Here is a 13,082-nt window from a genome sequence, read left to right on the forward strand (position 1 = left end):
GAGACAGAAGCAGAGACAGAAGCAGAGACAGAAGCAGAGGAAGAAGCAGAGGCAGAAGCAGAGACAGAAGCAGAGGCAGAAGCAGAGGCAGAAGCAAAGACAGAAGCAGAGACAGAAGCAGAAGCAGAGACAGAAGCAGAGACAGAAGCAGAGACAGAAGCAGTGACAGAAGCAGAGACAGAAGCAGAGGCAGAAGCAGAGGCAGAAGCAGAGGCAGAAGCAGAGACAGAAGCAGAGGCAGAAGCAGAGGCAGAAGCAAAGACAGAAGCAGAGACAGAAGCAGAGGCAGAAGCAGAGACAGAAGCAGAGGCAGAAGCAGAGACAGAAGCAGAGACAGAAGCAGTGGCAGAAGCAGAGACAGAAGCAGATGCAGAAGCAGAGACAGAAGCAGAGGCAGAAGCAGAGACAGAAGCAGAGACAGAAGCAGAGACAAAAGCAGAGGCAGAAGCAGAGACAGAAGCAGAGACAGAAGCAGAGACAGAAGCAGAGGCAGAAGCAGAGACAGAAGCAGAGACAGAAGCAGAGACAGAAGCAGAGGCAGAAGCAGTGGCAGAAGCAGAGACAAAAGCAGAGGCAGAAGCAGAGACAGAAGCAGAGACAGAAGCAGAGACAGAAGCAGAGACAGAAGCAGAGGCAGAAGCAGAGACAGAAGCAGAGACAGAAGCAGAGGCAGAAGCAGAGACAGAAGCAGAGACAGAAGCAGAGGCAGAAGCAGAGGCAGAAGCAGAAGCAGAGACAGAAGCAGAGACAGAAGCAGAGGCAGAAGCAGAGACAGAAGCAGAGACAGAAGCAGAGGCAGAAGCAGAGGCAGAATCAGAGACAGAAGCAGAGGCAGAAGCAGAGGCAGAAGCAGAGACAGAAGCAGAGGCAGAAGCAGAGGCAGAAGCAGAGACAGAAGCAGAGACAGAAGCAGAGGCAGAAGCAGAGACAGAAGCAGAGACAGAAGCAGAGACAGAAGCAGAGACAGAGGCAGAGACAGAAGCAGAGACAGAAGCAGAGGCAGAAGCAGAGACAGAGGCAGAGACAGAAGCAGAGACAGAAGCAGAGGCAGAGGCAGAGACAGAAGCAGAGACAGAAGCAGAGACAGAAGCAGAGACAGAAGCAGAGACAGAAGCAGAGGCAGAAGCAGAGACAGAAGCAGAGGCAGAAGCAGAGACAGAAGCAGAGGCAGAAGCAGAGGCAGAAGCAGAGACAGAAGCAGAGACAGAAGCAGAGGCAGAAGCAGAGACAGAGGCAGAGACAGAAGCAGAGACAGAATCAGAGGCAGAAGCAGAGACAGAGGCAGAGACAGAAGCAGAGACAGAAGCAGAGGCAGAAGCAGAGACAGAGGCAGAGACAGAAGCAGAGACAGAAGCAGAGGCAGAGACAGAAGCAGAGACAGAAGCAGAGACAGAAGCAGAGACAGAAGCAGAGACAGAAGCAGAGACAGAAGCAGCGACAGAAGCAGAGGCAGAAACAGAGGCAGAAACAGAGACAGAAGCAGAGACAGAAGCAGAGACAGAAGCAGAGGCAGAAGCAGAGGCAGAAGCAGAGGCAGAAGCAGAGGCAGAGACAGAAGCAGAGACAGAAGCAGCGACAGAAGCAGAGACAGAAGCAGAGACAGAGGCAGAGGCAGAAGCAGAGACAGAAGCAGAGGCAGAAGCAGAGACAGAAGCAGAGACAGAAGCAGAGACAGAAGCAGAGACAGAAGCAGAGGCAAAAACAGAGACAGAAGCAGAGACAGAAGCAGAGACAGAAGCAGAGACAGAGGCAGAGGCAGAAGCAGAGACAGAAGCAGAGGCAGAAGCAGAGACAGAAGCAGAGACAGAAGCAGAGACAGAAGCAGAGACAGAAGCTGAGACAGAATCAGAGGCAGAAACAGAGACAGAAGCAGCGACAGAAGCAGAGGCAGAAGCAGAGACAGAAGCAGAGACAGAGACAGAAGCAGAGACAGAAGCAGAGACAGAAGCAGAGACAGAAGCAGAGACAGAAGCAGCGACAGAAACAGAGGCAGAAGCAGAGACAGAAGCAGCGACAGAAGCAGAGGCAGAAGCAGAGGCAGAAGCAGAGACAGAAGCAGAGACAGAAGCAGAGACAGAAGCAGCGACAGAAGCAGAGGCAGAAGCAGAGGCAGAAGCAGAGACAGAAGCAGAGACAGAAGCAGAGACAGAAACAGAGACAGCCACCATGCAGGAAAAAGGTACCAGGTAACAGAAAAAAATCATCTTCACTTTTGTTCCTTTAAGAAGCCCCTCCCACTCACGGCATCACAATACTATATCAATAATTGCTGGTGAAAATTAAACAAGTAAAACAATACGCTGCCTTTCCTCCAGATCAGTCTGTGCATTTTAAAAGAAGGTCACCATTCCCCCCTCCCCTGTTGGATCAGTGACACGTGCGTGGCGCGAGCAGCTGACCTGAGTTTGAATTTAGAGTGTTCATTAATAGCATATTATGCCATATGCTCACTGCACTGTCTTACTCTAATGCTTGGCTCTGACTTGAGAATGTGTAATTAGTGACGGTATAATGAGGGTATTGGAGGGGCTAATACTGTGGAGCGCTGGAGGAGGAATAGATTTGCTCATTGTACTGTAGAAACACTAGACCATCGGGCCAGGGACCCGGCCACCAGAAAGCTACATGCAACAACCACACACACCACAGTGGAGACATTGAACCCACCTTTCCCCAGTACTGACAACAACACAGTCCTCCATACCAGGCGAAGCTGATTTCCCCACTAACGCCACTACGCCATGTTTCAGTGGTACTAATTCATTATTAGTCACAGTGATCTTCATGGGCGGTTGTGAAGGACGGATGTTTCAACTGTTTTTATTTTGCTGCTGTGCTGCTGTCCCAGCACCTTCCCCTAATATGATGTCATAATTATGCAGTCCGTGCTAAATGCCTATTGTGTGGCTGGGGTGGCTGCTTGTAAGCATCAAAAGGACAGATTTTCCGAGACAGTCAATAAATACACACATTGTGGACTATACAGAGGAGCTATCGACACTGAAGACATAAGTCAGGTGCAATGCGCCGAGCAGACAATGACAATTATACACATCGGAATTGAAGAAAACTCAGGGGACTATGACGGACCCCTACAGCACAGTGAATCACAGGAACTCAATAGCAACATGGCAGATCACACTCATTTAAAGGGCAGGGGGGTGACAGAGATGTGTGTGAGTACTTCCACTAAGAGCCATTTGCTGACATGCACTCCTCATTGACAGGCAGAAGACTGTGTCTACAGCATCATTACACATTTTTCATATTCTCTAAAAAACTTAAATAGTAGTTAGAAAAGGCTCAGAGCAGAGAAAAGCAGAGCAGAGCAGAGGAGGCAGAGCAGAGCAGAGCAGAGCAGGCAGAGCAGAGCAGAGCAAGGAGAGCAGAGCAGAGCAGGGAAAGCAGAGCAGGGAGAGCAGGGCAGAGCAGGGAGAGCAGAGCAGGGAAAGCAGAGCAAGGAGAGCAGGGCAGAGCAGTGAGAGCAGGGAGAGGAGAGCAGGGAGAGCAGAGCAGAGCAGGCAGAGCAGAGCAGGGAGAGCAGAGCAGAGCAGGCAGAGCAGAGCAGAGCAGGGAGAGCAGAGCAGAGCAGAGCAGGCAGAGCAGAGCAGAGCAGAGCAGGGAGAGCAGGGAGAGCAGAGCAGAGCAGGGAGAGCAGGGAGAGCAGAGCAGAGCAGAGCAGAGCAGGCAGAGCAGGGAGAGCAGAGCAGAGCAGGCAGAGCAGAGCAGAGCAGAGCAGGGAGAGCAGAGCAGAGCAGAGCAGGGAGAGCAGAGCAGGGAGAGCAGAGCAGAGCAGAGCAGAGCAGGGAGAGCAGAGCAGGCAGAGCAGAGCAGGGAGAGCAGAGAAGAGCAGGGCGAGCAGAGCAGGGAGAGCAGAGCAGGCAGAGCGGAGCAGGCAGAGCAGAGCAGAGCAGGGAGATCAGAGCAGGCAGAGTGGAGCAGGCAGAGCAGAGCAGAGCAGGGACAGCAGAGCAGAGCAGGCAGAGCAGAGCAGGGCAGGGAGAGCAGAGCAGAGCAGGCAGAGCAGAGCAGAGCAGTTAGAGCGGAGCAGGCAGAGCAGAGCAGGGAGAGCAGAGCACGTGGAGCAGAGCAGTCAGAGCAGAGCAGAGCAGGCAGAGCAGAGCAGAGCAGGGAGAGCAGAGCAGAGCACGCCGAGCAGAGCAGGCAGCGTAAGCAGAGCAGTCATAGCGGGCAGAGCAGTCAGAGCAGAGCAGAACAGAGCAGGCAGAGCAGACCAGGCAGAGCAGAGCAGGGAGAGCAGATCAGAGCAGAGCTGGGCAGGCAGAGCAGAGCAGAGCAGAGCAGGGCAGGGCAGGGCAGGGCAGGGCAGGGCAGGGCAGGGCAGGGCAGGGCAGGGCAGGGCAGGGCAGGGCAGGCAGGCAGGCAGAGCAGAGCAGAGCAGAGCTGGGCAGGCAGGGCAGAGCAGAACTGGGCAGAGCAGAGCAGAGCAGAGAGAGCAGAGCAGAGCAGAGCAGAGCAGAGCAGGGAGAGCAGAGCAGAGCAGAGCTGGGCAGGCAGGGCAGAGCAGAGCTGGGCAGAGCAGAGCAGAGCAGAGCAGAGCAGGGAGAGCAGAGCAGAGCAGGCAGAGCAGAGCACGTGGAGCAGAGCAGTCAGAGCAGAGCACGTGGAGCAGAGCAGTCAGAGCAGAGCAGAGCAGAGCAGGCAGAGCAGAGCAGACCAGGCAGAGCAGAGCAGAGCAGAGCAGAGCAGGGAGAGCAGAGCAGAGCACGCCGAGCAGAGCAGGCAGCGTAAGCAGAGCAGTCATAGCGGGCAGAGCAGTCAGAGCAGAGCAGAACAGAGCAGGCAGAGCAGACCAGGCAGAGCAGAGCAGGGAGAGCAGATCAGAGCAGAGCTGGGCAGGCAGAGCAGAGCAGAGCAGAGCAGAGCAGGGCAGGGCAGGGCAGGGCAGGGCAGGGCAGGGCAGGGCAGGCAGGCAGGCAGGCAGAGCAGAGCAGAGCAGAGCTGGGCAGGCAGGGCAGAGCAGAACTGGGCAGAGCAGAGCAGAGCAGAGAGAGCAGAGCAGAGCAGAGCAGAGCAGAGCAGAGCAGGGAGAGCAGAGCAGAGCAGAGCTGGGCAGGCAGGGCAGAGCAGAGCTGGGCAGAGCAGAGCAGAGCAGAGCAGGGAGAGCAGAGCAGAGCAGGCAGAGCAGAGCACGTGGAGCAGAGCAGTCAGAGCAGAGCACGTGGAGCAGAGCAGTCAGAGCAGAGCAGAGCAGAGCAGGCAGAGCAGAGCAGACCAGGCAGAGCAGAGCAGAGCAGAGCAGAGCAGAGCAGAGCAGGGAGAGCAGAGCAGAGCACGCCGAGCAGAGCAGGCAGCGTAAGCAGAGCAGTCATAGCGGAGCAGAGCAGTCAGAGCAGAGCAGAGCAGAACAGAGCAGGCAGAGCAGACCAGGCAGAGCAGAGCAGAGCAGAGCAGAGCAGAGCAGAGCAGGGAGAGCAGAGCAGAGCAGAGCTGGGCAGGCAGGGCAGAGCAGAGCTGGGCAGAGCAGAGCAGAGCAGAGCAGAGCTGGGCAGAGCAGAGCAGAGCAGAGCAGAGCAGACCTGGGCTGGGCAGGGCAGAGCAGAGCAGAGCTGGGCATACAGGGCAGAGCAGAGCTGGGCAGAGCAGAGCAGAGCAGAGCAGAGCTGGGCAAGGCAGGCAGGGCAGAGCAGAGCTGGGCAGAGCAGAGCAGAGCAGAGCAGAGCTGGGCAGGCAGGGCAGAGCAGAGCTGGACAGAGCAGAGCAGATCAGATCAGAGCAGAGCTGGGCAGGGCAGAGCAGGGCAGAGCAGAGCAGAGCAGAGCTGGACAGGGCAGAGCAGAGCAGAGCTGGGCAGGGCAGAGCTGGGCAGGGCAGAGCAGGGCATGGCAGAGCAGAGCAGAGCAGGGCAGAGCTGGGCAGAGCAGAGCAGGGCAGAGCAGACCTGGGCAGGGTAGGGCAGGGCAGAGCAGGGCAGGGCAGGGCAGGGCAGAGCAGAGTAGAGCTGGGCAGGGCAGAGCTGGGCAGGGCATAGCAGAGCAGGGCAGAGCAGAGCAGAGCAGAGCAGGGCAGGGCAGAGTAGAGCAGAGCAGAGCAGAGCAGAGCAGGGCAGGGCAGGGCAGGGCAGAGCAGGGCAGGGCAGGGCAGAGTAGAGCAGGGCAGAGAGAGCAGAGCAGAGCAGAGCAGAGCAGAGCAGGGAGAGCAGAGCAGAGCAGAGCTGGGCAGGCAGGGCAGAGCAGAGCTGGGCAGAGCAGAGCAGAGCAGAGCAGAGCAGGGAGAGCAGAGCAGAGCAGGCAGAGCAGAGCACGTGGAGCAGAGCAGTCAGAGCAGAGCACGTGGAGCAGAGCAGTCAGAGCAGAGCAGAGCAGAGCAGGCAGAGCAGAGCAGACCAGGCAGAGCAGAGCAGAGCAGAGCAGAGCAGGGAGAGCAGAGCAGAGCACGCCGAGCAGAGCAGGCAGCGTAAGCAGAGCAGTCATAGCGGGCAGAGCAGTCAGAGCAGAGCAGAACAGAGCAGGCAGAGCAGACCAGGCAGAGCAGAGCAGGGAGAGCAGATCAGAGCAGAGCTGGGCAGGCAGAGCAGAGCAGAGCAGAGCAGAGCAGGGCAGGGCAGGGCAGGGCAGGGCAGGGCAGGCAGGCAGGCAGAGCAGAGCAGAGCAGAGCTGGGCAGGCAGGGCAGAGCAGAACTGGGCAGAGCAGAGCAGAGCAGAGAGAGCAGAGCAGAGCAGAGCAGAGCAGGGAGAGCAGAGCAGAGCAGAGCTGGGCAGGCAGGGCAGAGCAGAGCTGGGCAGAGCAGAGCAGAGCAGAGCAGGGAGAGCAGAGCAGAGCAGGCAGAGCAGAGCACGTGGAGCAGAGCAGTCAGAGCAGAGCACGTGGAGCAGAGCAGTCAGAGCAGAGCAGAGCAGGCAGAGCAGAGCAGACCAGGCAGAGCAGAGCAGAGCAGAGCAGAGCAGGGAGAGCAGAGCAGAGCACGCCGAGCAGAGCAGGCAGCGTAAGCAGAGCAGTCATAGCGGAGCAGAGCAGTCAGAGCAGAGCAGAGCAGAACAGAGCAGGCAGAGCAGACCAGGCAGAGCAGAGCAGAGCAGAGCAGGGAGAGCAGAGCAGAGCAGAGCTGGGCAGGCAGGGCAGTGCAGAGCTGGGCAGAGCAGAGCAGAGCAGAGCAGAGCAGAGCAGAGCAGAGCTGGGCAGAGCAGAGCAGAGCAGAGCAGAGCAGACCTGGGCTGGGCAGGGCAGAGCAGAGCAGAGCTGGGCAGACAGGGCAGAGCAGAGCTGGGCAGAGCAGAGCAGAGCAGAGCAGAGCTGGGCAAGGCAGGCAGGGCAGAGCAGAGCTGGGCAGAGCAGAGCAGAGCAGAGCAGAGCTGGGCAGGCAGGGCAGAGCAGAGCTGGACAGAGCAGAGCAGATCAGATCAGAGCAGAGCTGGGCAGGGCAGAGCAGGGCAGAGCAGAGCAGAGCAGAGCTGGACAGGGCAGAGCAGAGCAGAGCTGGGCAGGGCAGAGCTGGGCAGGGCAGAGCAGGGCATGGCAGAGCAGAGCAGAGCAGGGCAGAGCTGGGCAGAGCAGAGCAGGGCAGAGCAGACCTGGGCAGGGTAGGGCAGGGCAGAGCAGGGCAGGGCAGGGCAGGGCAGAGCAGAGTAGAGCTGGGCAGGGCAGAGCTGGGCAGGGCATAGCAGAGCAGGGCAGAGCAGAGCAGAGCAGAGCAGGGCAGGGCAGAGTAGAGCAGAGCAGAGCAGAGCAGAGCAGAGCAGAGCAGAGCAGAGCAGAGCAGGGCAGGGCAGGGCAGGGCAGAGCAGGGCAGGGCAGGGCAGAGTAGAGCAGAGCAGAGCAGGACAGAGCAGAGCAGAGCAGGGCAGGGCAGGGCAGGGCAGGGCAGGGCAGGGCAGGGCAGGGCAGGGCAGGGCAGGGCAGAGCAGATCAGAGCAGAGCAGAGATGGGCAGGCAGAGCAGAGCAGAGCAGGGCAGAGCAGAGCAGGCAGGGCAGGGCAGGGCAGGGCAGGGCAGGGCAGGGCAGGGCAGGGCAGGGCAGGGCAGGGCAGGGCAGAGCAGAGCAGAGCTGGGCAGGCAGGGCAGAGCAGAGCTGGGCAGAGCAGAGCAGAGCAGAGCAGAGCAGAGCAGAGCAGAGCAGAGCAGGGAGAGCAGAGCAGAGCAGGGAGAGCAGAGCAGAGCAGGGAGAGCAGAGCAGAGCAGAGCAGGGAGAGCAGAGCAGAGCAGAGCTGGGCAGGCAGGGCAGAGCAGAGCTGGGCAGAGCAGAGCAGGGAGAGCAGAGCAGGCAGAGCAGAGCACGTGGAGCAGAGCAGTCAGAGCAGAGCACGTGGAGCAGAGCAGTCAGAGCAGAGCAGAGCAGAGCAGGCAGAGCAGAGCAGACCAGGCAGAGCAGAGCAGAGCAGAGCAGGGAGAGCAGAGCAGAGCACGCCGAGCAGAGCAGGCAGCGTAAGCAGAGCAGTCATAGCGGAGCAGAGCAGTCAGAGCAGAGCAGAACAGAGCAGGCAGAGCAGACCAGGCAGAGCAGAGCAGAGCAGGGAGAGCAGATCAGAGCAGAGCTGGGCAGGCAGAGCAACGCAGGCAGAGCAGAGCAGAGCAGAGCTGGGCAGGCAGGGCAGAGCAGAGCTGGGCAGAGCAGAGCAGAGCAGAGCAGAGCAGAGCAGAGCAGAGCAGACCTGGGCTGGGCAGGGCAGAGCAGAGCAGAGCTGGGCAGACAGGGCAGAGCAGAGCTGGGCAGAGCAGAGCAGAGCAGAGCAGAGCTGGGCAGGGCAGGCAGGGCAGAGCAGAGCTGGGCAGAGCAGAGCAGAGCAGAGCAGAGCTGGGCAGGGCAGGCAGGGCAGAGCAGAGCTGGACAGAGCAGAGCAGATCAGAGCAGAGCTGGGCAGGGCAGGGCAGGGCAGGGCAGAGCAGAGCAGAGCAGAGCAGAGCTGGGCAGGGCAGGGCAGAGCAGAGCAGAGCTGGGCAGGGCAGAGCTGGGCAGGGCAGAGCTGGGCAGAGCAGAGCAGGGCAGAGCAGACCTGGGCAGGGTAGGGCAGGGCAGGGCAGGGCAGGGCAGGGCAGGGCAGGGCAGGGCAGGGCAGGGCAGGGCAGGGCAGAGTAGAGCTGGGCAGGGCAGAGCTGGGCAGGGCATAGCAGAGCAGGGCAGGGCAGGGCAGGGCAGGGCAGAGCAGAGCAGAGCAGAGCAGAGCAGAGCAGAGCACAGCAGGGCAGGGCAGAGTAGAGCAGAGCAGAGCAGGGCAGAGCAGAGCAGGGCAGGGCAGAGCAGAGCAGGGCAGGGCAGAGTAGAGCAGAGCAGAGCAGAGCAGAGCAGGGCAGGGCAGAGCAGAGCAGAGCAGAGCAGAGCAGAGCAGAGCAGGGCAGGGTAGGGCAGGGCAGGGCAGAGCAGAGCAGAGCAGAGCATGGCAGAGCAGAGCAGAGCAGGGAAGGCAGGGCAGAGCAGAGCAGGGCAGGGCAGAGCAGGGCAGAGCAGAGCAGAGCAGGGCAGAGCAGAGCAGAGCAGGGCAGGACAGGGCAGAGCAGAGCAGACAAAGTGTGAAATAAATTTTACCCGCGGTCCCTGCACATGACATTGCACATAAATATTCAATAAATTAGCCTGGGCTGTTTCATACAGTAGATTGATCAGTCATCTCTCGGCAACCCTGTGACAGGCAATGCTGGGGCTGAAATATTAATGCTGACAAATTAGGGATTTCTGAGTAAATTATGTCAAATCGCACGGCTTCACTCAAATTTACTCCCTGGCACGAGGGACATTTGCCGGCGCGGTAAGGCACTTCCTACCCTCACGCCCCTGCACCATCCCTCCCTCCTCCTCGCTTCTGCCTCAAAATGACATTCATTATTTTATCGTTAAGCAGGAGTCCTTCTTTCCTGGTACCCGGGCAGCGAAAGAAAAGAAAGAGAAAAAAAGGAGGGGGAGGAAAATGTACCTCTGAAGGGCCAACCATGTGCATGTCCCACATCTGTGTAGTTCATCTCTGAAGGGCCAACCATGTACATGTCCCACATCTGTGTAGTTCATCTCTGAAGGGCCAACCATGTACATGTCCCACATCTGTGTAGTTCATCTCTGAAGGGCCAACCATGTACATGTCCCACATCTGTGTAGTTCATCTCTGAAGGGCCAACCATGTGCATGTCCCACATCTGTGTAGTTCATCTCTGAAGGGCCAATCATGTACATGTCCCACATCTGTGTAGTTCATCTCTGAAGGGCCAACCATGTGTATGTCCCACATCTGTGTGGTTCATCTCTGAAGGGCCAACCATGTGCATGTCCCACATCTGTGTAGTTCATCTCTGAAGGGCCAACCATGTGCATGTCCCACATCTGTGTAGTTCATCTCTGAAGGGCCAACCATGTGCATGTCCCACATCTGTGTAGTTCATCTCTGAAGGGCCAAGCATGTGCATGTCCCACATCTGTGTGGTTCATCTCTGAAGGGCCAACCATGTGCATGTCCCACATCTGTGTAGTTCATCTCTGAAGGGCCAACCATGTGCATGTCCCACATCTGTGTAGTTCATCTCTGAAGGGCCAACCATGTGCATGTCCCACATCTGTGTAGTTCATCTCTGAAGGGCCAACCATGTGCATATCCCACATCTGTGTGGTTCATCTCTGAAGGGCCAACCATGTGCATGTCCCACATCTGTGTGGTTCATCTCTGAAGGGCCAACCATGTGCATGTCCCACATCTGTATGGTTAATCTCTGAAGGGCCAACCATGTGCATGTCCCACATCTGTGTAGTTCATCTCTGAAGGGCCAACCATGTGCATGTCCCACATCTGTGTAGTTAATCTCTGAAGGGCCAACCATGTGCATATCCCACATCTGTGTAGTTCATCTCTGAAGGGCCAACCATGTGCATGTCCCACATCTGTGTAGTTCATCTCTGAAGGGCCAACCATGTGCATATCCCACATCTGTGTGGTTCATCTCTGAAGGGCCAACCATGTGCATGTCCCACATCTGTGTAGTTCATCTCTGAAGGGCCAACCATGTGCATGTCCCACATCTGTGTAGTTCATCTCTGAAGGGCCAATCATGTACATGTCCCACATCTGTGTAGTTCATCTCTGAAGGGCCAACCATGTGCATGTCCCACATCTGTGTAGTTCATCTCTGAAGGGCCAACCATGTGCATGTCCCACATCTGTGTGGTTCATCTCTGAAGGGCCAACCATGTGCATGTCCCACATCTGTGTGATTCATCTCTGAAGGGCCAACCATGTGCATGTCCCACATCTGTGTGGTTCATCTCTGAAGGGCCAAACATGTGCATGTCCCACATCTGTGTGGTTCATCTCTGAAGGGCCAACCATGTGCATGTCCCACATCTGTGTTTCATCTCTGAAGGGCCAAACATGTGCATGTCCCACATCTGTGTGGTTCATCTCTGAAGGGCCAACCATGTGCATGTCCCACATCTGTGCGGTTCATCTCTGAAGGGCCAACCATGTGCATGTCCCACATCTGTGTTGTTCATCTCTAAAGGGCCACTATGTACTTGTCCCACATCTGTGTCGTTCATCTCTAAAGGGACACTATGTACTTGTCCCACATCTGTGTCGTTCATCTCTAAAGGGACACTATGTACTTGTCACACATCTGTGTCGTTCATCTCTGAAGGGCCAACCATGTGCATGTCCCACATCTGTGTGGTTCATCTCTGAAGGGCCAACCATGTGCATGTCCCACATCTGTGTGGTTCATCTCTGAAGGGCCAACCATGTGCATGTCCCACATCCGTGTAGTTCATCTCTGAAAGGCCAACCATGTGCATGTCCCACATCTGTGTGGTTCATCTCTGAAGGGCCAAACATGTGCATGTCCCACATCTGTGTAGTTCATCTCTGAAGGGCCAACCATGTGCATGTCCCACATCTGTGTGGTTCATCTCTGAAGGGCCAACCATGTGCATGTCCCACATCTGTGTGGTTCATCTCTGAAGGGCCAAACATGTGCATGTCCCATATCTGTGTGGTTCATGTCTGAAGGGCCAACCATGTGCATGTCCCACATCTGTGTGGTTAATCTCTGAAGGGCCAACCATGTGCATGTCCCACATCTGTGTGGTTCATCTCTGAAGGGCCAACCATGTGTATGTCCCACATCTGTGTGGTTCATCTCTTTAGGGCCAAACATGTGCATGTCCCACATCTGTGTAGTTCATCTCTGAAGGGCCAACCATGTGCATGTCCCACATCTGTGTGGTTAATCTCTGAAGGGCCAACCATGTGCATGTCCCACATCTGTCTAGTTCATCTCTGAAGGGCCAATCACGTACATGTCCCACATCTGTCTAGTTCATCTCTGAAGGGCCAACCATGTGCATGTCCCACATCTGTGTGGTTCATCAACTATGTCTGCACAACGCATCACCGGGGGCAAACTACCTGCCCTCCAGGACACCTACAGCACCCGATGTCACAGGTAGGTCAAAAAGATCATCAAGGACAACAACCACCTGAGCCACTGACTGTTCACCCCGCTATCATCCAGAAGCCGAGGTCAGTACAGGTGCATCAAAGCGGGACCGAGAGACTAAAAAACAGCTTCTATCTCAAGGCCATCAGACTAACTCAAGGCCATCACTAACTCAGAAAAGCTGCTGGCTACATTGAGACCCAATCACTGGCCACTTTAATAATGTTTAAATATCTTACATTACTCTAATCACATGGTATAAAGTACAGTATATACATCTATTGCACCTTCGCCATCGCTCATCCATATAATTACATGTTCATATTCTCATTCAGCCCTTTAGATTTGTGTGTATTAGATAGTTGTTAGGGGAATTGTTAGATTACTTGATAGATATTACTGCGCTGTCGGGAACTCGAAGCACAAGCATTTCGCGAAACCCACATTAAAATCTGCTAGCCATATGTACGTGACAAATACAATTTGATTTGATTTGTGTGCTTGTCCCACATCTGTGTCGTTCATCTCTAAAGGGACACTATGTGCTTGTCCCACATCTGTGTCGTTCATCTCTAAAGGGACACTATGTGCTTGTCCCACATCTGTGTCGTTCATCTCTAAAGGGACACTATGTGCTTGTCCCACATCTGTGTCGTTCATCTCTAAAGGGACACTATGTGCTTGTCCCACATCTGTGTCGTTCATCTCTAAAG

The 13,082-nt window shown here is 56.4% G+C and overlaps 1 pseudogene; it reads left to right on the forward strand.

Annotated features, from left to right (window-relative positions):
• The first annotated feature begins 280 nt into the window (after positions 1-280).
• Positions 281-13,082, forward strand: part of LOC124005750 — a 36,825-nt pseudogene continuing 24,023 nt past the window's right edge.

Source organism: Oncorhynchus gorbuscha, linkage group LG19, assembly GCF_021184085.1.
Source record: "Oncorhynchus gorbuscha isolate QuinsamMale2020 ecotype Even-year linkage group LG19, OgorEven_v1.0, whole genome shotgun sequence".
Taxonomy (NCBI): Eukaryota; Metazoa; Chordata; class Actinopteri; order Salmoniformes; family Salmonidae; genus Oncorhynchus; species Oncorhynchus gorbuscha.